Raw genomic sequence first — 22896 nt, 5'->3', positions numbered from 1 at the left:
AGGAGAAAGAGGAGGAGGAGAAACAAAGAAAAACAGTCTTCCAACCACTCTGGAAGGTCGATATGTTAATACTAGGTATTTGCTACCTTCTTCTTCTTCTAGCGTTTGCCCTTCTTCCGTAGCCAGTCAACAGCGTCAGGTTGAGCCTGATGTAAAGTTTCGAGACCTCCTTTGAATCTGGAGAGGTGGCAGTCGTTGACTATGTGGGTCATAGTCTGTCTGGAGCCGCAGGGGCAGTTCGGGTTTGCTACCTTAAGGGACAGTTCACTGTGGGGATTCTACTTATTCAAACAGAATCCTCTTAACCAAGCATCCTCTGTCACTTGTTGTCAGACCAAGAACAGTTAAAGCAAAAGAAGAGAATAAACCTGAGTCTCATCATCAACTCTGCCATTTCTATTTCTGAGTTCTTTTATTTATCATTTACAGGAGTGGAAAAAAGAAAGAGCTCCAAAATAAAATTTAGAGGCATCAAAATGCATGAATCCTGAGACTAAGAGACTGTTGCTGGAGTACTAGCCCTGAGTCCCAGAGTACCTAGTGACCAGCACCTAGGGTGGGGTGGGGCTGTTGTGCACCCATTCAGAAACATCATTTTGGAGAAAGAATCACCACTCTGAATATCAGATACACAAACTTTATTTCAAAGAAGTGAGGTAGTTAGTGTGCAGGAAAAAAAATAGTGCAAAATTGCTTTAAGCATAGACATAAGAGGTCCATGGAGAGAACTGTCTCTCTCCTTAATCCCACCTGAAGACAATTTTTTCATTGGTCTGTTGGACTTGGGTTTCCCAGATGGGGCTAATTTTCTAAAGCCCCTCCCATGGTGAATGGTGCTTCCTGGTGCTCTCTCAAGCTCTCCTGACTACTTCCTAGTGTTCTCTTAACACTTCTCCTCTTTCATAAGGAAAACAAGTGGCAAGGAATCCAAACCAGCCATTCTTGGAAATGTGAGTGAGAAACATCATGCAGAGATCCACAGACAAGTAGACTTTATTAGAGAAAATTCTTGACCCAGGCTAGAGATAATGCAGATAAATATAGGATGGTAAGTTCTGGGCATGTATGGGGGGAAACAAGGAGCTGATCCTTCAGTCATGGGTCCTGGAAATCAGGCTCATCACGAGTTGTGGCAGGGAGGGGGTTACCTCTCCATTATTGCTTAACCTTCTTGCCTGGGGTGATGTTAGTCTCAGGTTAAATCTCTCCTTTACCTAAGGTGTTTCAGAGTGGAAGTAAAACAACTGGGGTTGTTTGAGGAGAAAGCTGCCTTTTGACACAGGAGTGGGAATTGGGGTGTCAGAATTCTTTCCTTGTGGCAGATTTTGGCATGTCTCCTTCAGCCATAATCCCACCTGAAGGCAATTTTTTCATTGGTCTGTTGGACTTGGGTTTCCCAGATGGGGCTAATTTTCTAAAACCCCTCCCATGGTGAATGGTGTGTATATATATGTGTGTGCGTGTGCGTGCGCGTGCGCGTGCGCGTGCGTGTGTGTTATATATTTTAGACAGTCCCCGCCACCTGGGCAACAGGGACTCCCAGCACTCAGTTCCCCCTAACTAAACCCCACAGTGGTAATGCACAGGAGAATTCCCAGGTTCAGACCCCAACACCATCAATAGTTACAGCTTAATGATTTATTCTCTGGAAACAAAGTAAACCTGGCATCTTCCCAGTGCAAAGTATCATTCAGCAAATAATCTTGAATCCACACTTTTCATCCAAGCTGATGTGAGGAGGAGGTGTCCATGCTGTTGGCAATTACATCTTTTGTAGGTATCAAAATGTTAATTTTATAAAGTGTTGTAGTATGTAACTTAATTTTAAGATTCAATAGATTTCTGTTAGTAGTTTGACAGTTCCAAGTCAGGCCAAGTCCAGGACTAAACGGTTGCACGAATGAACTTTGTACAACATTTAAAGAATTAATAGCAATCCTTCTTAAACTCTTCCCCCAAATAGGGGGCAGGATAATCTCAAATTTACTCTCTGAAGTTAGTGTTACTTTGATACCATAGCTAGATACACACATTACAAGAGAGGAAAACTACAGGTAATTTTGGTGAAAATGCATGGATAGTTTGTACAGCCATTGCAGAAAATTCTATGGAAGGAGGGCCAGGTGGTAGCCCACCCTGTAGTGAATAAATATTACCATGGGTTAGGACCTGGGTTCAGACTCTCAGTTCCCATGTGCAGGTGCTCAACTCCTGTAGTAAAGTAATAATAATAATAAACAAAAAACTTCCATAGGCATTGTTTGGGGTTTAGCAAATAGCATATTTGTTAGGTACATAATGGCCAAGGTAGAAAAATAGTCAGGAGAAAAGGCTAGCTATTAAAGTGGCAGCAACCACTAGTACATAAACTTAGTTCACCAGCCCTTCAGCTACAACATAAGCAGCTCCCAAAAAGAATGGCACCGTGCGGGTCAGGAGAAAAGATTAGACAAGTATGGCTACAGTGGAAGGGAGGCAAGAAGAGATCTGAAAAAGCTGAACTTCTATCAGATGTTTGCTTAAGTAACCTCTCATACCCACAATCCCTGTTAGTTTACATGCTCTTCTATATATCATGACATCAGCCACATGCTAATCATGTTCATGTCCCATAATTCCTTTTGCTCACCATCAGTAAAATAGTGTTCCCGACACATTCACATTGCCAGTTTTGCACAAAAGTATCATTCTCTCCTCCCCTCCCGTCCTCTTCTCTTCTGACTCTCTACATCTGAATCCTAACGTAGAGGCAGACCTCCATAGGGGCCAGGAATGTGTTGTACAGCTCCAACACTGGCCTCTGTAACCCAGTGGTAGTTATCACAGGTAGAAGTTGTCGTTTGGGGTGTACCCATTGTCCTAGTTCATTCCATTTAAGACATGCACAAATGGAGAGGAGATAGCGATTTGTCAAAACCTAACAAAACAGGAAATACAAATCTAAAATAACCCAATAGCCCTGTGAGCCATGGAAGACATGGAATACAACACCTAGGTTCCTCTTCTGTTTGGCAAGCTCAGTGTTTTGGTTCGAATTTTAAGGAAGTTCATCTGGTGTATTGCAATGTATGTACACATCCAATTAAAATTGAGATTTTTTTTTTTTAAAGACACTGCTATCAAGCAGGTTGCCTCTATTCCTAAATTCTGTCACTGAAGTTATGTACCAGACTTCTGTTCTATTTCTATAAAGTTTTGTCTGTATTTCCACATTAACATACCAGATGGTCTAAAACATTTTCTCTGGGTTTTGTGTCTACTGCCTTAGTTATCTCTCCCAGCTTGCTGTCATCTTAAGCTGAAAGTCATGCTCTTTGTCTGTCTTCCTCCTACTTATTAATTAAATGTTTAACAAGACAGGGCTCTGAGCCAATATATCATAGGAGTTTTCTAAAAACAGCAGCACTTTGTTGCTGGAGGCTTATTAGCATTCTTTGGATATATAGAGACAATACAATCTGATTTTTCTGCACATTCTGCACACAACCATTCATCTTCCTATGACTTCCTTATCTTTAATGTGGGATGACGTATAGAGCACTATTTCTCAAGTCATCTGTGCTGCAAGAGAGTTTTGCTTTTTAATTTCTAGTTGTCAGTGATCTATGCTTTTACAATAAAAATAATAAATAAAATATAAAAAAAAAGCCCACATAAATTTGCTAGAAAATGGAATGTTGAAGATAAATGAAGAGAAAATGTACTGATAGATTCAACCAACATAAAACTACATTTCAATTAGCAGATCAAAGAGACAATAGGAAAAAGGATTGAAAAAATATTATTCATTACAACTTCACATATGGAACCTCAAAGAGGCACTATTACAGTTGTATCTTTAAAAATATGTATTTATTTTATTTTTATATGATATAGAGGAGAGAATAAAGGAGAGAGAGAGAGAGAGAGTGAGAATGAGCAAGAGAACCATTCCTGTAATTGGAATGGAATTGGATTCCTCATGTATGCAAATACTGTGGTTTCCTGGCTGAGCTTTATATAGTTGTGACCTTTGGTTTTCCACTGTCTTTAACAAAAATTATGAGTGGAGTAATGACCCTGTTGACTGAGGATCAGGAGGGCATTGATCTGACAGTAGAAATCATGATTTGGGAACTTGTCTATGGAACCACCTCAAGATATGCATCCTCTGAGTCAAGGCACAGGGGAAATATTTAAATATTTATTTATTTCAGTGAAAGAATTCTTCCAAATAATTGTAATGGGGGACTAATGATTTATACTATTATACACAATGTTTGACAGGTGAGTTCAGTTTTCTCGTCTCCCCAAGAGTGGTGTCTGCACACCACTCCCACTGTGAATTTAGGTCTTTCTCCACTGTAGTGCACCTACCCCCTCTGCCTCCCAAAGCCTTTGCTCACATGCAACTTACTAGTCCTCATCCAAATTGTACATCGTGTTTGCCATTTTCTTCTTGTTTAAGTTCTGCCTATAAGCATCATCATTCGGTACTCATTCTTCTTCCTTTGGCTTGTCTCACTTAAAAAATTAATTTAGAATTTACTAGTGATATAGGGGGAGAGGGAGAGAAAGAACCAGGAGCTGGGCAGTGGCCAACTCGGTTAAGCACACCAAGAGGAAGGACCCAGGTTTGAGATCCAGTTCCTCACCTGCAGTGACTCTGCTTCATATCAATGAAGCTGGTCTGCAGGTATCTATCTTTATCTCCCTCTACCTCCCTGTCCTATCTCAACTTCTCTTTGTCCTATCTAATAAAAAAATTAGGAAAGAGAAAGAGAACAAACAAAATAATTATTCTAGCACATATAATACCAAGGTTCAAACTTGAGACCTCATGCTTGAGAGTTCAATGTCTTATTCACAACACCACCTCCTGGGCCACATGACTTATCTCATTTTTTTTTTTTTTTAGACAAAATGATATAAATAGATAGTAAAAAAAAAAAAAAGGAAACACTGACAAAAACCATAGACTAAGAGGGGTACAACTCCACACAATTCCAGCCATCAGATCTCTATATCCTCTCCCCTCCCCTGATAGCTTACTTATTCTTTTTTTTTTTAACTGGTATTTTTTTTTATTTTTTTATTTTTTTATTTAAGAAAGGATTAATTAACAAAACCATAGGGTAGGAGGGGTACAACTCCACACAATTCCCACCACCCAATCTCCTTATCCCACCCCCTCCCCCGATAGCTTTCCCATTCTCTATCCCTCTGGGAGCATGGACCCAGGGTCATTGTGGGTTGCAGAAGGTAGAAGGTCTGGCTTCTGTAATTGCTTCCCCGCTGAACATGGGCGTTGACTGGTCGGTCCATACTCCCAGTCTGCCTCTCTCTTTCCCTAGTAGGGTGGGTCTCTGGGGAAGCTGAGCTCCAGGACATATTGGTGGGGTCTCATTTAACATGACTCCTTTGAGGTTCATCCAAGATGAGGCATGGAAGTGGTCTTATCTTTGGTCATCTGTTGTTAAAACTTTTGGATTAGTTCTTAATACACTTGCTTGTCTGTAACTGATTTTTAAGACTCTTCAGACAGACAGCTACACTATAGGGCCTGCCATTACCATTAGCAGGTGATCTTTTATTCTAGTCTCCAAATTTTGGTTATCATTGGATAGATATTTACCTCATATTAGTTTAGCTTATGGTCTTTAAGAAAAACAAGAGACCTATGTATGCAAATAACTTTAGGCCAATGTCTACTTTATTCCTAAGTCCAATATGTGGCCACCACTAGCACTACAAAATCAAATAACCCAGTTGTGAGTAATTCTCTTTAACTACTACCATAATCAGAAGTATTATGACCAATTTGACATGTTTAGTTTTAAGACATATTTACTGATGAAAGAGAAAGAGTGCATCTGAGCATAAGTCTGGCAAGACAATATCAGAGTTAGGATTCAGGACCTCATGCATGTAAATTCAATATTTTATCTACTGTGCCACCACCTGGGCTGACCTATACAACACTGAGTCATGGTCGGTAGGGTAGTGCAATAGGCACATGGAACATGTGTCCTCAGGAACCTTCTGCTCAAATCAACATAAATGACCCCATCCAAAAATGGGCAGAGGATATGAACAGAACATTCACTACAGTAGAGACCCAAAAGGCTAGCAAACATGAAAAATTGCTCCAGGCCACTGATTGCTAGATAAATGCAAATAAAGACATCATTGATATACCACCTCTGAACTGTGAGAAAAGTGTACATCAAAAAAGACAGCAGCAACAAATACTGGAGAGGCTGTGGAGAGAAAGGAACTCTTCTGCACTGCTAGTGGGAATGTAACTTGGTCCAACCTTTGTAAAGAGCAGTCTGGAGAATTCTCACAAGGCTAGACATGGACCTTCCATATGACCCAGTAATTCCTCTGCTAGGGATATATCCTAAGGACTCCATAACACCCAACCAAAAAGAAATGTGTACACCTATGTTCATAGCAGCACAATTCATAATAGCAAAAACTTGGAAGCAACCCAGGTGCCAAACAACAGATGAATGGCTGAGAAAGCTGTGGTATATATATGTGTATGTATGTGTGTGTGTATATGTATATGTGTATACATATACACATATATAATGGAATACTATGCAGCTATGAAGAACAATGAACCCACATTCTCTGACTCATCTTGGATGGAGCTAGAAGGAATTATGTTAAATGAGCTAAGTCAGAAAGATAGAGTGTGGGATGATTCCACTCATAAACAGAAGTTGAGAAAGAACAGAAAGGTAAACTCAAAGCAGGATTTTATTGAATTTGGAGCAGGGCACCAAAGTAAAAATCTCTGGGTTGAGGGCGAGGGCAGAAGTTCAGCTTCACTAAGGGTTTTGGGGGAGGGAGGATGGGATAGGACACAGTCTTTTGGTGGTGGGAATGGTATTTATGTACACTCCTATTAAATTGTAGTCATATAAATCACTATTTAATTAATATGAGATGGGAAAATTGATTGATTGTCTCAAACTTTTTAATGCACAGACTATAGGCTGAGTCTTTGATATGTTGACTCTCTTAAAAGCTTAGACCAGGGAGAATAGAAGCAACCGGTGGCACAGCTATATACAAATAATGTCAAAGGACATAAATTATAGTGATGTTGTGTATGATACAGCAAATACTAACAAAGGGTTTTTTCAAAGTTAACCCAATTGCCAAATAATGTGATTCTAGCAATAATCATCTATTGTCTTCTTAAACCCTAAAACAGCAGAAACCTCCCGCTTCCTCTAGGGAGTCTGTATTTCCTCCAGTCCTGGAAATCCTAGGGTGGGGCTCATTTTCCTGCATGCTTCTCTCAATTCATACCAAATAATATTGCATCTGCCGATCCCAACCTAATCAGTGCAATGAGTACCACTTCAGCATGTTTCACTTCAGACTGTGTCCAGAGATGTCAGGCATGGAATGTCAACCCTTCAGCCTCATTACTCAGGTGAGACCTTTCCTTTCATAGGATTCTCTAATTCCATTCCAGGTGGTTCAGTTCTTAACAAAGTCCCAAAGCCTAGATATAGACCAGGTCCCATAAGATAGAGCATATGTTCACATGCATCCATAAATTAGGGCAAAATATATACCTGAAAGCAAAAATACACAATAGTCTGCAGTGAGTCAGTATAAAGTTCATAATGAAATAGTGTCTACTTAGACTTAGATACCCTCATCACCTACTTCCTATTACAGTTCTCTCACTCACTCCAAAGCCAACCTTATCAAAGCAAGGACTTCAAAAACTTAATAAGGGCAAGAGACTGGCATACTTTAATGATGACTCTTTAATCACTATCACGCCACTCTATCAGCTGGGGCCCTAGTCGGGGTGTCCTGAGATTCCCAAACAGACATGATGAACCTAGACCTCAAATAAATCCCTCTCCCCAATGTTACCATTCATTTCTATCAGGAACAACACAAAAGAGCCCTTTGTGGGTCCCCGTAGCACCTTGCCCTCAACTTGGATCAACACAGGTAGAGAATGTACCATCTTCAGAAGGGAGGCTGGACAGCATACTCTATGTTTGACCTGAGGAAGATGGGCCCTGAAATTGGGGCAGCTTGGAATGTTCCTACTCATGATCACAGAATGTGAGCTCAGATCTACAGGGATGCAGAGGTCACATAGGCTCGTAAGATGAATATGGGCCCCAGATCAGATCAAATCTATGGGGTTTACAGTCAACAATATTTATACAACTTTCCCATATTTGGGAGCTACTTTCTTCCCTGATCCAGCTTTCTGGTCCTTTTTCCAGCCATGTCATTTATCTCCTCAGACAATAGCTTGGATCCACCTGCATATCAGATTTCAGGCTCAGGGAAAACGAAAAAATCTAATAAAGCCACAGGCCCTTTGGAATATAACTAACATATGCATACTAGCTATCTATAAAATGGAGACCCCCCACAACTCTTTATCTGCACTATTCTAGCCTTTAGGTTCATTATTAGTCAACAACTTGTTTGGCTTTATATGTTAAATCTCTATTCAGTTACCAGGTTCCAGATGCTAGCATGATGCCAACCAGACTTCCCTGCACAGACAACCCCACCAATGTGTCCTGGAGCTCCAATTCCCCAGAGCCCCACCCCACTATGGAAAGAGAGAGACAGGCTTGGAGTATGGATCGACTTGTCAATGCCCATGTTCAGCAGGGAAGCAATTACAGAAGCCAGACCTTCCACCTTCTGCACCCCACAAAGACCTTGGGCCCATACTTCCAGAGGGTTAAAGAAGAGGAAAGCTATCAGGGGAGGGGATGGGTTACTGAGTTCTAATATGGAAATTGTGTGGAGTTGTACCCGCCTTATCCTATTGTTTTGTCAGTGTTTCCTTTTTATAAATAATAAGAAGAAGAAGAAGAAAAAGAAGAAGAAATAAAGCGGTTCATTCTTTCTTTTGGAAGGTTCTAGGGGAGATCTGAGTTTTGCTATTATTGTTATCTTTTAAAACATCCTTACTTAAATCCTTATTTCATTATGTTCAAAGCCACTGATGACTGGTCATGTCCTTTGCACACTGTAACCCTCCCTCCTTGGTCATCCTTTACTTCCTTTAAGGATGCTTGGATTAGGGTGTCTTTTACTCCCTGGAGTTATGACTGAAGTTCTTCTTTCAAGATTTGAAGATTCGTAGTGATCTCTGTTACAAGTTTCTCTCTCATGTATTTTAATTCCATAGTAACATGCTCTTTTAATTCTTGCTTCATTTCTTGGAGAGGCATCATAATGTTACCTGTATAGTCTGTCTCTGTGAGTTGCTCTAAATTTAAGAAAGAGGAATGGTTTAGAAAGACTGAAGCAACTCTCTGTGAAATTGCAGACTCCATAAAAAGATCAAATACACACCTATGGACATCTAATCTTTGACAAAGGTGCCCAGACTATTAAATGGGGAAAGCAGAGTATCTTCAACAAATGGTGTTGGGAAAAATGGGTTGAAACATGCAGAAGAATGAAACTGAATCACTGTATTTCACCAAATACAAAAGTAAATTCTAAGTGGATCAAGGACTTGGATGTTAGACCAGAAACGATCAGATACTTAGAGGAAAATATTGGCAGAACTCTTTTCCGCATAAATTTTAAAGACATATTCAATGAAATGAATCCAATTACAAAGATTAAGGCAAGTGTAAACCTATGGGACCACATCAAATTAAAAAGCTTCTGTACAGCAAAAGAAACCAGTACCCAAACCAAGAGACCCCTCACAGAATGGGAGAAGATCTTTACATACCATGCATCAGATAAGAGTTTAATGACCAACATATATAAAGAGCTTGCCAAACTTAACAACAAGACAACAAATAACCCCATCCAAAAATGGGGGGAGGACTTGGTCAGAATATTCACCACAGAAGAGATCCAAAAGGCCCAGAAACATATGAAAAAATGCTCCAAGTCTCTGATTGTCAGAGAAATGCAAATAAAGACAACAATGAGATACCACTCCACTCCTGTGAGAATGTCATACATCAGAAAAGGTAATAGCAGCAAATGCTGGAGAGGTTGTGGGGTCAAAGGAACCCTCCTGCACTGCTGGTGGGAATGTAAATTGGTCCAACCTCTGTGGAGAACAGTCTGGAGAACTCTCAGGAGGCTAGAAATGGACCTACCCTAAGACCCTGCAATTCCTCTCCTGGGGATATATCCTAAGGAACCCAACACATCCATCCCAAAATATCTGTGTACACATATGTTCTTGGCAGCACAATTTGTAACAGCCAAAACTTGGAAGCAACCCAGGTGTCCAACAACAGATGAGTGGCTGAGCAAGTTGTGGTCTATATACACAATGGAATACTACTCAGCTGTAAAGAAAAAATGGTGACTTCACCGTTTTCAGCCGATCTTGGATGGACCTTGAAAAATTCATGTTAAGTGAAATAAGTCAGAAACAGAAGGATGAATATGGAATGATCTCACTCTCAGGCAGAAGTTGAAAAACAAGATCAGAAAAGAAAACACAAGTAGAACCTGAAATGGAATTGGCATATCGCACCAAAGTAAAAGACTCTGGGGTGGGTGGGGAGAACACAGGTCCATGAAGGATGATAGAGGACATAGTGGGGGTTGTATTGTTATATGGGAAACTGGGGAATGTTATGCATGCACAAACTATTGCATTTACTGCTGAATGTAAAACATTAATTCCCCAATAAAGAAATTTAAAAAATATAAAAAAAAGAAAAAGAAAAAAGATAAAAAGTAAAAAAAAAAAAAAAAAAGATCGAATATAAGAGGGAAAAGTATATCTGAAGAGGAGGACAAGGCCAGAGGCCCAGAGTCCATTTTCTGAGCAATTTTAGCTGAGAACTTCTCTCACTTAGGAAACCATCAGATCATTCTCATTCAAGAGGCAGAACAATCACCCAGATTTATAAATACAAAAAGACCAATTCCAAGGCACATTATTATAAAACTATCAAAAGTCAATGACAAGGAAAATATTTTGCTGGCTGCTATGGCAAGGAACGAAGTTACATACTAAGACAGAGCTATAAAACTTCCATCAGATTTCTCTTCACAGTCTCTAGAGGCAAGGGGAGAGTAGAATGACATAGTCAAAGTTCTAAAGGAGAGGGAATTTCAGCCTCGAATATTGTATCCTGTAAAATTATTCTTCATATACGAGGGAGAAATAAGGTTTTTCTCAAATATTCAAGAACTAGAGGAATTTGCCACGATCAACCCCACCTTACAAAGAACTACTGAGTCCCACAAGAAAGGAGGAAGCGAAGGAATACATGTTCCAAACACCAAGTTGCAGATGCTACCATGATGCCAACCCGACTTGCTTGGACAGACAAACTCACCAATGTACCCTGGAACCCCACCTCTCCAGAGGACTGCCCCAGAAGGGAAAGACAGGGACAGGCTGGGAGTATGTATCAACCTGTCAATGCCCATATCCATTGGAGAAGCAATTATAGAAACCAGACCTCCCACCTTCTGCACTCTGTAATGACCCTGGGTCCATGCTCCCAAAAAGATAAAGACTAGGAAAGCTTCCAGTGGAGAGGATGGGATATGGAACTCTAGTGGTGGCAAATGTGTGGAATTTCACCCCCCTTATTCTATGATTCTGCTGATATTTTCCATTTTACAAATACATTTAAAAAAAAAACAGGAAAGAAATGGAGGTGGGACCATAGGGAAAAATTGCCAAATATATATAACAAGAGACAGACAGCTATAGAAATAATAGTCGGGAGTCAGGAGGTAGCGCAGCGGGTTAAGCACAGGTGGCACAAAGCGCAAGGACCAGCGTAAGGATCCCGGTTCGAGCCCTGGCTCCCCACCTGCAGGGAAGTCACTTCACAGGTGGTGAAGCAGGTCTGTAGGTGTCTATCTTTCTCTCCCTCTCTGCTTCCCCCTCCTCTCTCCATTTCTCTCTGTCCTATCCAAGAACAGCAATATCAATCACAACAACAATAACAAATACAACAATAATAAAAAACAAGAGCAACAAAGGGAATAAATAAATATAAAAAAAAGAAATAATAGTCAACTTATATCTGTAACCTTGGGAGAACTGCTGTAGTTTTCAATGGAGGGAATGGTGACAAACATTTTGGTGGTGGGAATGGTGTGAAATCATACTCATGTTATCTCATAATTTTGTAAATTAATAATGTCAGAGGATGATTGTGATTACACTGAGCTCACTCAGATAACTCAGCATCATCTCCAAAACAGCAGTGTGGCTTCAGTAATTCCATCTCCTTTGCCATAAACCCTAGTATTCTTAAATTCTGGCATTAGTGTGTGAGCATTTTCAATGGCATCTCCCTGATTTTACCAATATCATTCTTTTTAAAAAATGGTAAGTTTAAATAACTCAGGAGGTGGCATAATGGCTAGAACTTTGAACTTAAAAGCATAAGGGCTCGAGTTCAATTCCCAGTATCATATATGCCAGTGTGATGACCCGGTTCCCTCCCCTCTTTCTCATGTTAATAAATAAACACATCTTTGAAAAAATTGCAGTATTGAAGGTCAATGTGGGGTTCTACAAAATTTCAAGTCCTGGCACCATATGGAAGTGCCAAGGCCCCAGGAAAAATTCTGGTATTTATTTATCTGTCTGTCTGTCTATCTAATCTAGCCGTCTCATTCTCTCTTTTTTATTTTTATTATCTTTATTTATTTGATAGAGACAGCTAAAAATTGAGGGGGAAGGGGACATAGAGAGGGGGAAGTGACAGAGAGACACCTGCAGCACTGCTACACCATTTGTGAAGCTTTCCTCCTGCAGGTGGGACCGGGGGCTCAAACCCGGGTCCTTGAACACTGTAACCTGTGCACTCAACCAAGTGTGCCACCACCCAGCCCCCCCTTCTCTCCTTATCTAAGAGAGTGAAGAGTTAACTGCCCATGTGTGAGACCTTGTTGATACTAACATAGAAAAGAAAAAGTCAAGTTTGCTGTCTATTTCCTCAAAAATATTATGCAGCAATTTCAGCATAAATCACTTAGAAAGTAAAAATGCAAAATATGTTAAATTAAGCTCAATATGATCCATTTCAAGGACAGAGTAATCACATCTTTTTCCAAGGTTTTGCTTGTATTCAAGGACGAAGTCACTTTCTAATATGGAACACACCCATATTTACTCTTTCTTTCCACAAATATTGCTTTTTTATTTTGAACCTTAAACATTTTAGTGCAGATGGTATTCTAGTTCTCAATCACAAACCCTTGTAATTTAAGCAATATATTGAAATTCTGTCTTAGATAATGTGTTGATTTTCTTATTCTTGCTAAGTGTGGTGATTTTTTCCCAGAATAAGGGTGGTTAGATGGTAAGACACAAAAAAATAATGTGTCTGATGGCAACTGTATTTATGAGAAAGTGTTATTTGATTAAACATTTTCATTGAAAGGTTAATAGTTTACTGTGTTGCCATGAGCATAACTGTGCATAGATCTCTCATTTCTTTTTTTTGTTGTTGTTGTTTATTTATATATTTTTTATTGGATAGAGACAGAGCAATTGAAAGGGAAGGGAGAAAGACAGTGAAAAAGAGAAACATGAAGCACTGCTTCACCACTCAGTTTCCCTCTTTCACATGGTGTCTGAGAGCTTGAACGTGGATCCGTGTGCATTGTAACATGTGCACTCAGCACTCCCCAGCCCCTCAAACATATATTCTAATACTCGCTTCTGTTTCCTTTTGCTATATCCCCAAGAGAGAAATTGCTGGCTCACAGAGTGAGTTTACTTCTAGTGTTCTAAAGAATCTTCTTCAGATTGTTTTCTTCAAAGGTGGGACCAATTTACAGCCTACCAATAGTGCAGAAGTGTCCTCCCCACGTCCCACATTCTCTCCAACATTTTATTTTTTTTCTTTCCTTCCTCCCTCCCTTCCTTCCTTCTTCCTTCCTTTTTTCCCCTATCCTTTCTAATGTATGACATTATCACAGGTCTAAAGTGCTATTTCATTGTTAGTTTTTATTTGTACTTCTCTGCTAATCAGTGACATTGAGCATTGTGAAAATGTTTGGTGAACTTCCCTTTTCCAGCTTTGCTATATTATTATTATTATTGTTGTTGTTGTAGTTATTATTGTTGTTATTGATGATGTTGTTTTTTGGATAGGACAGAGAGAAATGGAGACAGGAGGGGAAGACAGAGAGAGAGAAAGACAGACACCTGGAGACCTGCTTCACCGCCTGCGAAGTGGCTCCTCTGAAGGTGGGGAGGCTGGGCTGTAACCAGGATCCTTCTGCTGTTCCTTGTGCTCCCTAACCCGCTGTGCTACTGCCTGATTCCCCCTTTTCCTACTTTGATCTACTCTTTGGCTGTGGGTCTTTATGGTCCTCCAAATTCTCCTTCATCTGCAGAGTCCTCCTCCATATCAGCCTAAACAGTCCAGACTGACAATGAGCACATGCAGGAAGCTCTCCCTATCCAGCCATCCCTGAATCTCTGGCCCTCCCACTCAATATCTGCTCTCCTCTGCTGTTTGAGTGACATTCTGCAGGGGGAAAGGAAGCCACACAGTAGCAGTCTGAATTAAGTTAAGCAATTTCAATGTTTCTTGAAGACATCTGCAGAGAGGATTTCAAATCACTAGCAGAATCCAAGTTTGCTTGTGTAGAAATTCAATGGCTTGAATCTTAAATTTCTCAAAAGTTTTTGAAAACCCTATCTTATACTTTTTAATAGGCAAGAGATGTTTTAATTATAGATGGCAATCAATGAAATTTAACTGATTCCAGTTTTTTTTAATATAAAGTGATTTTAAAAAGCTATCAGCTGTCAGAATGTATCTGTATGCTACATTTTAATGCAAAAATAATAAAAAAAAGAATCCTTTGGTATATTACACAAACCAGAAACTATCCAGTTTATAATCACAAGTCATTGTGAGATTATCTGCACAAACAAATATATAGCAATCCTTCTTACTGAACTGACATCAAGCAATTATTCAAATATTAAGTGTGTTTCTCTTGATCATTCAGTTGATAATTGTTCAGGTCGATTCTTAATTTTTCCATATTAGTGTGCCGAAAACTAAAATAAATATGGAATACTGAAACTAGGGGAACAGCTCAGCTGGCAGAGGGCAAGAATTATAAATTGCTGGAGCAGGGGCTGTACAGAGTGACTCAGTGACATCAGTAGTGTCATGGAAACAGAATGGCTACCAGTGTTAAGACCTCACATCCACACTTACGCAGAAGGAAGACAGGGAGTGATGGGAGCAGATAGTACAAACTTTCTTCCAGGGAAACACCCATCTTCCCTAGGAAACTATAGTCAAATCCTCATTGCATCTGATGGCACAGAGCTGTCACATGTGACTGACCATGCTTCCTTGGCTGAAATAATGTGGACATATGAGATTTTAGCAGTTTTATATCCTTAAGCAAAGAGATAAGGAGGAAAAAAAAAGCCTGAAAAAGATATTAGACTGGCCAGTCAAAAAATGCTTGCCATAGCACCAATCCCCCAACTCAAGAATGGGAAAGCTATCAGGGGAGGGGGTGGGATATGGAGATTGGGTGGTGGGAATTGTGTGGAGTTGTACCCCTCCTACCCTATGGTTTTGTTAATTAATCCTTTCTTAAATAAAAAATAAAAAAAGATACATCAATTAAAGGAAGTGCTAGGTATTGAATAAAATGCAAAGTGAACGCAAAGTTTCTGCTACTTATTCCCATTTAACTCATTTATTCTTAACCTTTCCAGTAATGATTCTGCAGGCGCTAGGGTCCTTTTCCATTTTCTCATGATCAAAATTGCTTCTCTGAGCTATTATTTGTGTTATTTGTGTGAGAAAGCTGAAGTTCTTTTTTAAAATTATTTTTTATGTTTATTATTTTCCCTTTTGTTGCCCTTGTTTTTTATTGTTGTTGTAATTACTATGTTGTTGTTATTGATGTTGTTGTTATTAGATTGGACAGAGAAAATGAAGAGGGGAGGAGAAGACAGAGAGGGGAAGAGAAAGACAGACACCCGCAGACCTGCTTCACCAGCTGTGAAGGGACTCCCCTGCAGGTGGGGAGTTGGGGTCAAAATGGGATCCTTGCCAATCCTTGTGCTTTGCACCATGTGTGCTTAACCCGCAGCGCTACCGCCCAACTACCGAGAAAGCTGGAGTTCATTTTTCTCTCTTTGTAGAGAAGGTGAGAGATGAAGTGGAGAAAAGAAATCGACAGAGAGAGAGAAAGAGATCGCTATACTGCTCTACTGCTTATGAAGCTTACCCTTGAAAATAGGGGTTGAGAGTACAAACCCTGGGGAGTGGGCAGCAGCGCAGCAGGTTAAGTGCAAGTGACACAAAGTTCAAGGACCAGGGAAAGGATCCCAGTTGGAGTCCCTGGCTCCCCACATGCAGGGAAGTCGCTTCAAAGTGATGAAGCAGGTCTGCAGGTGTCTATCTTTCTCTCCCACTCTTTCTCTCCATTTCTCATTGTCATATCCAACAACGATGGCAACAATAATAACTACAACAATAAAACAACAGGGCAACAAAAGAGAATAAATAAATATCTTTAAAAAAGAGTACAAACCCTGGTCCTTGACAATGGTAATGTGTGTACTCTGTGAGTTAAACTACTTCCCAGCCCCAGGAGAGTTAGCTGTGATACTCTACACATTTATGGGATGGAAATTGGCCAGATGCTCACAGTTCTATCTCCCTTCTTTGATCAGACCATATTTGATCAGACCATATTTTCTAATACTCCCCAACCTCCATTAGGATAAAGTGGAAGAAGGATTGGAATCACACAATATGGGGGGAAGCGATGGCCCGAACAATCCTCTTGTTCTTTCTTTTCTCATCCTTGGAACTGGAAGTGCAGGAATCCATAAAGAGTGTCAGAGAGTGAGAGAACCTGGAGCCCTGTCAGTGTGAGAGCTACTGGCCAGCCTTCCTCTGGTGGTAAGCTAGAAAGTCTGCCTATCTGGGGGTGTGTTGTTAGAACAGCTGCTATTATGTCTACTGCTTAATGTGTCGAGTATGTTCTTATGCTTATCTCTCCTGAATGTGTACCTAACTGGATGATTACTTATTTGACTTTTATTAATTATCATCTGCAAAATGACAGGAAAGGCATATCTGTTCATGCCATGAAAATTGAACGAAGCTATTTATGAACATTATAATTCACAGCCTTACAAAGAGACTTCAGGAGGTTACAAGTTGCAATAATGTAGGGAAACCTCTGAAATAACTTGGTCAGGATTAGACACTTTTTTTTCAATTTGGAAAGAAGTACAAACTCCCCTTAAAAATGTTAGCTAAATACCACACATACAGATAAGCTAGACAGATGACAAGTAGATAATAGATAAAGTCAATATAAGTACTAAGAACGCCAGGTAGTTAAAATACATTTGAAGGACACGGTTCTGAGAAGCAAGTGTCATTTAACAGTCTGTTAATTAATTAGTCTGTCCTCAGAATCCATCGTGACAGAAGCTGAGTTCTTCCCTGGAATCTTGTTCCATAAGGTTTAGTTGAATGTCACATAAACAATCTTCCCATGGCGACTAAGAAAAGGCACTACCTTGAAGCCATTCTTTGGCTATTCAGCATGCTTGCTTGTTTGATTTTTTTCCCTTGAATTTTGTCAAAAGAAACAAGTGTTTCTTCCCTGCTTTTATCTCCTGGAGATGCCCTGATGACCCTCTCTGGTCCTAAGTACCTTCAGTCTTTTGCATGAAGTATTCCTGATTTTCTTTAGAGATGATGTTAGAACAACTAGCACACACTTTCTCAGAGCTTCTCACAGGTATGTTTATACCTCCCTTTCAGCCAGACCAAGATGTCTCCATTTATCCTCTGATCCTGGAAGATTGAATTAAGTCACTGCTTTCTTTATTTGCTGTACAAAGAATCTGGATCCTCTGCAGTTCCATGAGGCACAAGATGATATTCATAAGAGTTCAGATTTTGGTCACTCTAACAGGTGTTTGATATCAACTGTTGATTCAATTCATAATTTCTTGATGACATGTATTGTTGAACACCTCATCTTACACTTACTAGCTAAATCTATATCTGCTTGAAAAAGTTGTCTATGAAGGTATTTACTCCACTATTAAATTGTGTTTGTTCCTTTCTCTTTCCTTTCCTTTCCTTTCCTTTCCTTTCCTTTCCTTTCCTTTCCTTTCCTTTCCTTTCCTTTCCTTTCCTTTCCTTTCCTTTCCTTTCCTTCCCTTCCCTTCCCTTCCCTTCCCTTCCCTTCCCTTCCCTTCCCTTCCCTTCCCTTCCCTTCCCTCCCTTTCCCCTTCCCTTTCCCTTTCCCCTTCCCCTTCCCCTACCCCTTCCCCTTTCCCTTCCCCTTCCCTCCCCTCCCCTTTCTTTCTTTCTTTTTATCACCATCATTGTTATTACTGAGGCTTGGTGCCTTAACCAATCCACCACTGCTCTGGGCAACCATTTTTCATTTATTTATTTATTTATTTATTTATTTATTTATTTATTTATTTTTATTAGGTAGGGAAAAGAGAATTTGAAAGGGTAGGAAGACAGAAAAGGAGAGAGAAAGAGAGACAGCTGCAGACTTGCTTCACTGCTCATGAAGCTCTTGTCCTCCCTCTTCATTTTCTTATTGTTCAGTTTAAGATTTTGATTTTTTTTTTTTAATGTTTGAATTACAGTAGTTTATCAGAAGGGGCTATTGTAAATATTTCCCCAGTCTGTGACATGTCTTTTTACACACTTTCTTTTTTCCCCTTATTCTTTTACATTAACTGTTAGAAAGCAAACTTAATTTTTTTTCAAGACTAGCAAGATAGCTTACTTGCATACTATGCTGGTTTACCATGTGCAGGATCCAGGTTCAAACCCAGCCTCTGCTGCAGGGAATTAAGCTTTGGTGTTGTTATGTCATTCACTTTTCCTCTTTCTTAGTCTCTGTTTTTCTCAGCTTTATCAATCTCTATAAATATTTTTAATCTTACCATTTTAATTAGTTATTAAAAAGAGAGAGCCAGTGCATCCTCCTGTCACATGCAATGCCAGGGACTGAACTCAGGACCTCAGGCTTCAGAGTTCAATGCTTTATCTACTGTGCCACCTATAGGCTGCCATTTTCAGTTTTAACAAAGTCCCCACACATTAGTTATTCTTTTCGTGGACTGTGTCTTAAAGTTTATTTTTCAACAATTTAGAATAAGATGCAAACAGAATAGGAAAATCAGAGGCAAACATGTTCAGATGAAGCCATATAAAAATATATCCAGTTTTTATAAATTCACATATCAATAACTATGTAAAATTTTAATTTACTTTTTTTATTAGGTCTTCTTTTAGAAAAAACATTTTTCCTATGAATCACAATGACTGACATGCTTACATACATTGGTAAGCTTTTTAATGAACTAATCATTATTATTTTACTTATTTAGTTTTCTTTACCAGAGCACTGCTCAGCTATGGCTTACTGCTACAAAGGACTGAATTTGGGACCTTGGGTTTTCAGACATGGAAGTCTATATGCATAACGATTATGCCATCTTCTTAGGCCCATAAATTGATGCTCACATTGCAAAGGTGAGAAACTAAAAATTATGTCCAGGAAGTGAAGTGAGGAAGGAAGTATTGCAGATCACAAAAGTGTGCATTTTTGGAAAGCAAATGTGTTTTAGCATTCCAGCAGTTTTTCATTCTCCTCCTCCTTCTTCTTTTAAACTGGGTAGAGTCAGAGACAAATTGACATGGAAAAGTGAAAGCTACAGAGGGAGAGAGGAAGAGAGAGAGAAAGACACCTGCAGCACTACTTCACCAACATGAAGCTTCCCCCTTCAGGAGAAGATCAGCAGTTTCTCTAATGCAATTTACTTTGTGTTCAGTCTAAGTTACAAAACCTTGTTGTCTAATTAAAAATTGAAACTCAACTTAAAACAGACAAATTGATCTAATCAACATCTTAGAAGTCAAGATATTAACTGATAGACTTGTTGTTTCATGAGAGCTTTGGGAATTGATGTTTACAATTTCAGTGTGAAGACATGTCACCTTTTTTCTCATTTTCATTGGAATTTCAGGCAAGAGTGAATGCCTAGAATGATAAAAACACTACACAAAGAGTGTCTTGTTTAATTTTCTGGCAGTTGCCCAGAATATAATCTAGGAAGTAAAGCTCAGAAGTATAGTCTATGAGGAACCACTGGAGTGATCATTTTTCAGTTGTTACTCTAGTGACTTGAAAGACAGAGCGTGAGTTCAGAAGAAAGAAAAATGCTTGTGTGCATTCAGGGAGTAATTTGCCAACTGACGCCTCAGTTTTTGAATACAGCAAAAGACAATATTGGTGCCAGGATTAGACTTTGAAGGGAACTTGAGGTCATTTTGTACAAAAATTTCCCTTTATTCTCCTTTCATGAAGCAATGCGACTTCATTTATCACTAAGAGTTTTCTATATATTTGTGGAAAATTTTTGTGATGATTATGTGTCATCTTTTTATGTATACAAACCTATTAATTTTGTACTACTTAGGATTTTTTAGTTGAGTTTTTAAAATACTTGTCTGGTATGATTTGCCTATAATATTACCTCTGTGTGACATTATTTAAATTTCCCCATCAGAGTCAAACTCATTTGTTGTTAGACAAGAAGGTATTATTTTTTTTTTCTAATGACCATTCTAGCTTGAATATCTGACTCAGTTCTGTCATCTACAATTTTCCTTTTCATGCTTTCTTTTCTTTCTCTTTCTCTTTTGCTGTATACACTTTCTGTTACATGTTGAAATTTTTTTCCCTTCTGTGTTCTGGGATACATAATTTTTATTTCAAATTTTACATAGTGTTTCAAAGTGATTCTTTTAAATTATGTGTTATTTGACTGTAAAGTAAGAATTCCCAGCAATTTGTGATAGGGAACATGGAACACACTTTAAAATACCCTTTAAAGAAACTGTCATTTGTTTCCTTCTATGGTTATAATTTCAGACTTGATGCTAAAAGACCCAACTTAGGCTTCTGCACAAAAAAGCAAAATTGATATCAAAACACAGTAGCACAGGGTTTTGGAAAGAGGTGAATAGGATTGATTTAGAGTTGGTCAAAGCAAGAACAGGAGAACAAGTTTTCTCTGATCTATTTTTCCAGGTCAAAACAAAGGAAAGGTGTCGCATAGGCCCAAGAATTAAGGAGGAAGAGCTTCAATGAGGAAGAAAGGGAAATCTACACAGTTTTGTGATCAGATATTTCTTGAGTTCATCTGCAGTAGGGGCTGACTTGCTTACAAAGCAGTTACCCAACTAGTGTTTTAAACAAAAGGGGCATTTAAATCATTGGAGTGGATTAAAGTGGTCTAGGAATGGTGAAGTTGTGCTCGGTAAGAAACAAAACAGAAAAAAGAAAAAGAAAAACCTTAAGAATTGGCATTGTACGCTGTTTAGAAACTGTTTCCTGGGCAGCTGAACTCTATACTCTTTTGTCATGTGCATGACCAGGATTGAACCCAACCACTCATGGCACTGAAAGAAGCTTTACTACTGTGGTCTCTTTCACTCTGTCACTGTCAAATAAACAAATAAGTAAATAAATAAATACATAAGTTTCCTGAAGCAATCAATGAATACAATGATGGTATATCATTATTTTCTTCTCTATTTTATTTTGTTTTATTTTACTTCACTTTTTCATGTTTTTTTAAAAGTTTTTTTATCTTTATTTATTGACTAGAGATAGCTAGAAATTACAGAGGAAGGGGAAGTTAGTGAGGGAAAGAGACAGAGACACCTGCAGCACTACTTCACTTGTGAAGCTTTCCCCATGTAGTTGGGGACTGGGGGCTTGAACTCAGGTCCTTGAGCATTATAATGTGTGCTCATCCAAGTAGACCACCACCTGGCCCTTATTTTATCTCTTTCAGTGAAAGAGGCAGAAAAAGAGAGGAAGAGAGAGCTAGAAAGAGACCACAGTATTGAAGCTTCCTTCAGTGTGGCAGGGGTCAGGCTAGAACCTGGGTGGTGCACACTGCCAATCAGCATATATGCAAATGAGCTATTTGGCCAGCCCCAATGCTATATTTCGGACCTCTTTTATATTCAAAGTCGTATAATCTATAAGCTTGTCATTCAATCTCACATAAAAAATAATTTATTGACTATTTACACTTTTTTTTTCTTTTTGTAATTCCAGCTGGGAAGGTAGCAAAATAGTTACGTAAAAGACTTTTATGACTGAGAATCCAATATCCCACATTTAATCCCCGAAACTACCAATAACCAGAGCAGAGAAGCATTCTGAGAAAGAAAGAAGGGAAGAAAGAAAGACAGAAAGGAAGGAAGGAAGGAAGGAAGGAAGGAAGGAAGGAAAGAAATCGTGGAAGGAAGAAAGAAAGAGAAGACAGAAGGAAGGAGGGAAGGAAGAAAAGAAAGAAGGGAGGAAGGGGAGGATAGAAAAAAGAAAAGAAGGAAGGGAGAAAGAAGGGAAGGATGAAAGGAAACAAAGGAAAAGCTAAAATGAGAAGGGTCATTACTGGATGATCTCACTCATAGCCCGCACTTAAGAAAGCAGCACAGAAAGAGAAACCATAAAATCCAGCTTGGATTGTATTAAATGTACAGCACCAACACAAAGGATTCTGGACGGAGGGGGACACGGAAAGGGTTGAATGGGCTGTGAGATCCTGGTTCATGATCGTAGAAAAGGAACTAAATTGGGGGAGTGAATTTATCTCAGTCATCTATCACGGGGAGATGAGAGATTGTATCTATATGTCAACAACTATAATGTAATTCCTGAACACCACCCAACAGTGAAAGAACTAAAAGTTAAAGCAACACACACACACACACACACACACACACACACACACACACACACACACACACATTCATGTGTACCAGAAGGTTAAATTGCATGGTGAAGGGCAGAACTGTTCTTGTTTGTTTGTTTGTTTGTTTGTTACTGGTGAAC

At 39.2% G+C, this 22896-nt stretch overlaps 1 long non-coding RNA gene across 1 annotated transcript; it reads left to right on the top strand.

Moving 5' to 3' along the window:
- Nucleotides 1–7: 7 nt before the first annotated feature.
- LOC132533183 (uncharacterized) lies at nucleotides 8–21481 on the top strand. The gene is made up of 3 exons (XR_009545101.1): nucleotides 8–56; nucleotides 19373–19517; nucleotides 21079–21481. It is a non-coding gene; the product is annotated as an uncharacterized LOC132533183 (long non-coding RNA).
- Nucleotides 21482–22896: the final 1415 nt, after the last annotated feature.

This window comes from Erinaceus europaeus, chromosome 15 (genome assembly GCF_950295315.1).
Source record: "Erinaceus europaeus chromosome 15, mEriEur2.1, whole genome shotgun sequence".
NCBI classification, from domain to species: domain Eukaryota; kingdom Metazoa; phylum Chordata; class Mammalia; order Eulipotyphla; family Erinaceidae; genus Erinaceus; species Erinaceus europaeus.
This window is presented reverse-complemented; position numbering and strand designations above follow the sequence as displayed.